Source organism: Rattus norvegicus, chromosome 2 (assembly GCF_036323735.1).
Source record: "Rattus norvegicus strain BN/NHsdMcwi chromosome 2, GRCr8, whole genome shotgun sequence".
Classification (NCBI taxonomy): Eukaryota; Metazoa; Chordata; class Mammalia; order Rodentia; family Muridae; genus Rattus; species Rattus norvegicus.
The window spans coordinates 135,338,883-135,346,148 of NC_086020.1; positions in this window are offsets into that span (position 1 = coordinate 135,338,883).

Consider the following 7,266-nt stretch of genomic DNA (forward strand, 5'->3'; position numbering starts at 1 on the left):
AAGGAGTGAAGCATTCACATTTTGATCATCCGTCTTGAGTTTCGTTTGTTCTAGGGATCTAGGGTAATTCAAGCATTTGGGCTAATAGCCACTTATCAATGAGTGCATACCATGTATGTATTTCTGTGGTTGGGTTAGCTCACTCAGGATGATATTTTCCAGTTCCAACCATTTGCCTACGAATTTCATAAACTCATTGTTTTTGATAGCTGAGTAATATTCCATTGTGTAGATGTACCACATTTTCTGTATCCATTCCTCTGTTGAAGGGCATCTGGGTTCTTTCCAGTTTCTGGCTATTATAAATAAGGCTGCGATGAACATATTGGAGCACGTGTCTCTTTTGTATGTTGGGGCATCTTTTGGGTATATGCCCAAGAGAGGTATAGCTGGATCCTCAAGCAGTTCAATGTCCAATTTTCTGAGGAACCTCCAGACTGATTTCCAGAATGGTTGTACCAGTCTGCAATCCCACCAACAATGGAGGAGTGTTCCTCTTTCTCCACATCCTCGCCAGCATCTGCTGTCACCTGAGTTTTTGATCTTAGCCATTCTCACTGGTGTGAGGTGAAATCTCAGGGTTGTTTTGATTTGCATTTCCCTTATGACTAAAGATGTTGAACATTTCTTTAGGTGTTTCTCAGCCATTTGGCATTCCTCAGCTGTGAATTCTTTGTTTAGCTCTGAACCCCATTTTTTAATAGGGTTATTTGTTTCCCTGCGGTCTAACTTCTTGAGTTCTTTGTATATTTTAGATATAAGGCCTCTATCTGTTGTAGGATTGGTAAAGATCTTTTCCCAATCTGTTGGTTGCCGTTTTGTCCTAACCACAGTGTCCTTTGCCTTACATAAGCTTTGCAGTTTTATGAGATCCCATTTGTCGATTCTTGATCTTAAAGCATAAGCCATTGGTGTTTTGTTCAGGAAATTTTTTCCAGTGCCCATGTGTTCCAGATGCTTCCCTAATTTTTCTTCTATTAGTTTGAGTGTGTCTGGTTTGATGTGGAGGTCCTTGATCCACTTGGACTTAAGCTTTGTACAGGGTGATAAGCATGGATTGATCTGCATTCTTCTACATGTTGACCTCCAGTTGAACCAGCACCATTTGCTGAAAATGCTATCTTTTTTCCATTTAATGGTTTTGGCTCCTTTGTCAAAAATCAAGTGACCATCGGTGTGTGGGTTCATTTCTGGGTCTTCAATTCTATTCCATTGGTCTATCTGTCTGTCTCTGTACCAATACCATGCAGTTTTTATCACTATTGCTCTGTAATACTGCTTGAGTTCAGGGATAGTGATTCCCCCTGAAGTCCTTTTATTGTTGAGTATAGCTTTAGCTATCCTGCGTTTTTTGTTATTCCAGATGAATTTGCAAATTGTTCTGGCTAACTCTTTGAAGAATTGGATTGGTATTTTGATGGTGATTGCATTGAATCTGTAGATTGCTTTTGGTAAAATGGCCATTTTTACTATATTAATCCTGCCAATCCACGAGCATGGGAGATCTTTCCATCTTCTGAGCTCTTCTTCAATTTCTTTTTTCAGTGTCTTGAAGTTCTTATTGTACAGATCTTTTACTTGCTTGGTTAAAGTCACACCGAGGTACTTTATATTATTTGGGTCTATTATGAAGGGTGTTGTTTCCCTAATTTCTTTCTCGGCTTGTTTCTCTTTTGTATAGAGGAAGGCAACTGATTTATTTGAGTTAGTTTTATACCCAGCCACTTTGCTGAAGTTGTTTATCAGCTTTAGTAGCTCTCTGGTGGAACTTTTGGGATCACTTAAATATACTATCATGTCATCTGCAAATAGTGATATTTTGACCTCTTCTTTTCCGATCTGTATCCCCTTGATCTCCTTTTGTTGTCTGATTGCTCTGGCTACAACTTCAAGAACTATATTGAATAAGTAGGGAGAGAGTGGGCAGCCTTGTCTAGTCCCTGATTTTAGTAGGATTGCTTCAAGTTTCTCTCCATTTAGCTTAATGTTAGCAACTGGTTTGCTGTATATGGCTTTTACTATGTTTAGGTATGGGCCTTGAATTCCTATTCTTTCCAGGACTTTTATCATGAAGGGGTGTTGAATTTTGTCAAATGCTTTCTCAGCATCTAATGAAATGATCATGTGGTTCTGTTCTTTCAGTTTGTTTATATAATGGATCACGTTGATGGTTTTCCGTATATTAAACCATCCCTGCATGCCTGGGATGAAGCCTACTTGATCATGGTGGATGATTGTTTTGATGTGCTCTTGGATTCGGTTTGTCAGAATTTTGTTGTGTATTTTTGCGTCGATATTCATAAGGGAAATTGGTCTGAAGTGCTCTTTCTTTGTTGTGTCTTTGTGTGGTTTAGGTATAAGAGTAATTGTGGCTTCATAGAAGGAATTCGGTAGGGCTCCATCTGTTTCAATTTTGTGGAATAGTTTGGATAATATTGGTATGAGGTCTTCTATGAAGGTTTGGTAGAATTCTGCACTTAACCCGTCTGGACCTGGGCTCTTTTTGGTTGGGAGACCTTTAATGACTGCTTCTATTTCCTTAGGAGTTATGGGGTTGTTTAACTGGTTTATCTGTTCCTGATTTAACTTCGATACCTGGTATCTGTCTAGGAAATTGTCCATTTCCTGAAGATTTTCAAGTTTTGTTGAATATAGGTTTTTATAGTAAGATCTGATGATTTTTTGAATTTCCTCTGAATCTGTAGTTATGTCTCCCTTTTCATTTCTGATTTTGTTAATTTGGACACACTCTCTGTGTCCTCTCGTTAGTCAGGCTAAGGGTTTATCTATCTTGTTGATTTTCTCAAAGAAATACTTTTGGTTCTGTTGATTCTTTCTATGGCCCTTTTTGTTTCTACTTGGTTGATTTCAGCTCTGAGTTTGATTATTTCCTGTCTTCTACTCCTCCTGGGTGTATTTGCTTCTGTTTGTTCTAGAGCTTTTAGGTGTGCTGTCAAGCTGCTGACATATGCTCTTTCCTGTTTCTTTCTGCAGGCACTCAACGCTATGAGTTTTCGTCTTAGCACAGCTTTCATTGTGTCCCATAAGTTTGGGTATGCTGTACCTTCATTTTCATTAAATTCTAAAAAGTTTTTAATTTCTTTCTTTATTTCTTCCTTGACCAGGTTATCATTGAGTAGACCGTAGTTCAATTTCCACGTATATGAGGGCATTCTTCCCTTATTGTTATTGAAGACCAGTTGTAGGCCGTGGTGGTCTGATAGCACGCATGGGATTATTTCTATCTTTCTGTACCTGTTGAGGCCCGTTTTTTGACCAATTATATGGTCAATTTTGGAGAAAGTATCATGAGGAGCTGAGAAGAAGGTATATCCTTTTGCTTTAGGATAGAATGTTCTATAAATATCCGTTAAGTGCATTTGGCTCATGACTTCTCTTAGTCTGTCGACATCACTGTTTAATTTCTGTTTCCATGATCTGTCCATTGATGAGAGTGGGGTGTTGAAATCTCCCACTATTATTGTGTGAGGTGCAATGTGTGTTTTGAGCTTTAGTAAGGTTTCTTTTACGTATGTAGGTGCCCTTGTATTTGGGGCATAGATATTTAGGATTGAGAGTTCATCTTGGTGGATTTTTCCTTTGATGAATTTGAAGTGTACTTCCTTATCTTTTTTGATGACTTTTAGTTGGAAATTGGTTTTATTTGATATTAGAATGGCTACTCCAGCTTGCATCTTCTGACCATTTGCTTGGAAAGTTGTTTTCCAGCCTTTCACTCTGAGGTAGTGTCTGTCTTTGTCTCTGAGGTGTGTTTCCTGTAGGCAGCAGAATGCAGGGTTCTCGTTGCGTATCCAGTTTGTTAATCTATGTCTTTTTATTGGGGAGTGGAGGCCATTGATATTGAGAGATATTAAGGAATAGTGATTATTGCTTCCCGTTATATTCATATTTGGATGTGAGGTTATGTTTGTGTGCTTTCATTCTCTTTGTTTTGTTGCCAAGACGATTAGTTTCTTGCTTCTTCTAGGGTATAGCTTGCCTCCTTATGTTGGGCTTTACCATTTATTATCCTTTGTAGTGCTGGATTTGTAGAAAGATATTGTGTAAATTTGGTTTTGTCATGGAATATCTTGGTTTCTCCATCAATGTTAATTGAGAGTTTTGCAGGATACAGTAACCTGGGCTGGCATTTGTGTTCTCTTAGGGTCTGTATGACACCAGTCCAGGATCTTCTGGCCTTCATAGTTTCTGGCGAGAAGTCTGGTGTGATTCTGATAGGTCTGCCTTTATATGTTACTTGACCTTTTTCCCTTACTGCTTTTAATATTCTTTCTTTATTTTGTGCGTTTGGTGTGTTGACAATTATGTGACGGGAGGTGTTTCTTTTCTGGTCCAATCTATTTGGAGTTCTGTAGGCTTCTTGTATGTCTATGGGTATCTCTTTTTTTAGGTTAGGGAAGTTTTCTTCTATGATTTTGTTGAAGATATTTACTGGTCCTTTGAGCTGGGAGTCTTCACTCTCTTCTATACCTATTATCCTTAGGTTTGATCTTCTCATTGAGTCCTGGATTTCCTGTATGTTTTGGACCAGTAGCTTTTTCCGCTTTACATTATCCTTGACAGTGGAGTCAATGATTTCTATGGAATCTTCTGCTCCTGAGATTCTCTCTTCCATCTCTTGTATTCTGTTGGTGAAGCTTGTATCTACAGCTCCTTGTCTCTTCTTTTGGTTTTCTATATCCAGGGTTGTTTCCATGTGTTCTTTCTTGTATGCTTCTATTTCCATTTTTAATTCCTTCAACTGTTTGATTGTGTTTTCCTGGAATTCTTTCAGGGATTTTTGTGTCTCCTCTCTATGGGCTTCTACTTGTTTATTTATGTTTTCCTGGAATTCTTTCAGGCATTTTTGCGATTCCTCTCTGTAGGCTTCCACTTGTTCTCTAAGGGAGTTCTTCACGTCTTTCTTGAAGTCCTCCAGCATCATGATCAAAAATGATTTTGAAACTAGATCTTGCTTTTCTGGTGTGTTTGGATATTCCATGTTTGTTTTGATGAGAGAATTGGGCTCCGATGGTGCCATGTAGTCTTGGTTTCTGTTGCTTGGTTTCCTGCGCTTGCCTCTCGCCATCAGATTATCTCTAGTGTTACTTTGTTCTGCTATTTCTGACAGTGGCTAGACTGTCCTATAAGCCTGTGTGTCAGGAGTGCTGTAGACCTGTTTTCCTCTGTTTCAGTCAGTTATGGGGACAGAGTGTTCTGCTTTCGGGCGTGTAGTTTTTCCTGTCTACAGGTCTTCAGCTGTTCCTGTGGGCCTGTGTCTTGAGTTCACCAGGCAGCTTTCTTGCAGCAGAAAAGTTGGTCTTACCTGTGGTCCCGAGGCTCTAGTTCGCTCGTGGGGTGCTGCCCACGGGCTCTCTGCAGCGGCAGCAACCAGGAAGACCTGTGCCGCCCCTTCCGGGAGCTTCAGTGCACCAGGGTTCCAGATGGTCTTTGGCTTTTTCCTCTGGCGTCCGAGATGTGTGTGCAGAGAGCAGTCTCTTCTGGTTTCCCAGGCTTCTCTGCCTCTCTGAAGGTTTAGCTCTCCCTCCCATGGGATTTGGGTGCAGAGAACTGTTTATCCTGTGTGTTTCCTTCAGGTTCCGGTGGTGTCTCAGGTAGGGGTCCTGCCGCTCCTAGGCCCTCCCCCACGGGAGCCCAGAGGCCTTATACAGTTTCCTCTTGGGCCCGGGATGTGGGCAGGGGTGAGCAGTGTTGGTGGTCTCTTCCGCTCTGCAGCCTCAGGAGTGCCCACCTGACCAGGCGGTTGGGTCTCTCTCTCACGGGGTCTGGTAGCAGAGAGCTGCTGCGGGCCGGGATCCGCGGGTGTGGGACTTCCCGAGAAGTTTTAATAAGTCATCAAGTCATCAAATGAATGAAAGAATGATATTCCCTGATTTCATAAATTTTTAAATGTCAGCACAGCATTGGGTCACATAGTGATGTCAGAGTATAGGAAAGGTTTTAAACAAAATTTTAAACTCTATATGAATATATGCATGTATTCCTATGTATATATCCAGACACACCCATATATATATAATTACATATATGTATATACATACATGTATTATGTCAGAGGTATTCCTTATTTAGCTCCTGTATGCATTCTAGAATATTACCTTCAATACTTCTGACCTTTCTTCCCATGGTCTATAAGTTATATAGGATATCTTATATATGAAATTATTTTTGAAAAGATAACTTAGAAACAATTATTTGATTAAAAGTCCATTAAAATACTATGATATTATACCATGTACCAACAAGCATTGCTATCCTTGTCCAAAAACCCTGTTTGTTTAATTTCATTTGAGAGATAATCTTGCCAAATGCTTAGCATTTGGTATAAATATTAAGTTGCACAGGATCCACTACAACACATTTGTGAAGAATAATAAAGAGGTTAAAACATACCTGATTTAACAAGTAACAACATTCAAACTAAGATATATTGTTAACTTAAGTAGTATTTATGAGTGAGTACATATGTTGGTATTTCTCATGTATTTTATAAGACATAAGAAACAGAAATAGGTAAAACCTTTTCATTTTGCCTAAATATCTAAGCCTACTTCTCAGTGCTCAATACACAGAGATTCCGTGCTTCAAATGTATGTTCTTTCTTCTCCAGGCGACTGTATTCCCATGAGGAGTAATCTTTCTGTGAGTAGAGATTCCAAAATACAGTATCTAAATGTTTCTGTTCTCAGAGTTGAAAATAAAGTCTTTTGAAAGGAATCTGGTGATGGAAGTCCCTCTCTCTGCTGCCACCCCTTGTTGCTGAGCTCCTTCAGTGCAACTTTCCAATGATAGTTTGGTATTTTCTTTAAAAACAGGCATAGGCTGAGAGTGAATGGATAATGTGCAGAAGAAATAATGGCAATGTTCTTGCTTTTATTTCAATGACAAAATTATACCTATATGCACTGAATTTCCTTTACCATAACAGTTTGCTTTTCCTGCCTTTGCCATTTATCCTTCTGTGCCTGCTCAGATGTAATCAGGTCACTTCTTTGTTGGATGTGGTGGTGGACAGAATGTCCATCTTACTGATGTTAGACACATGACGTCTATTAGCCTTCCACTGTTATTAAACTTGTTATGACACTGAAACAAAACAGAGATTTAACTGTTAGGGACCATGAAAGGTCTTTCTACATACATCAGCTTATCCTACCCGCTGTCATTTCTGAATTTTCATGTCTTTTTCTTTTCAAATTTCTAACATTTCCTATCTAGATAATGAAAAGAAGTCCCACAAAATTA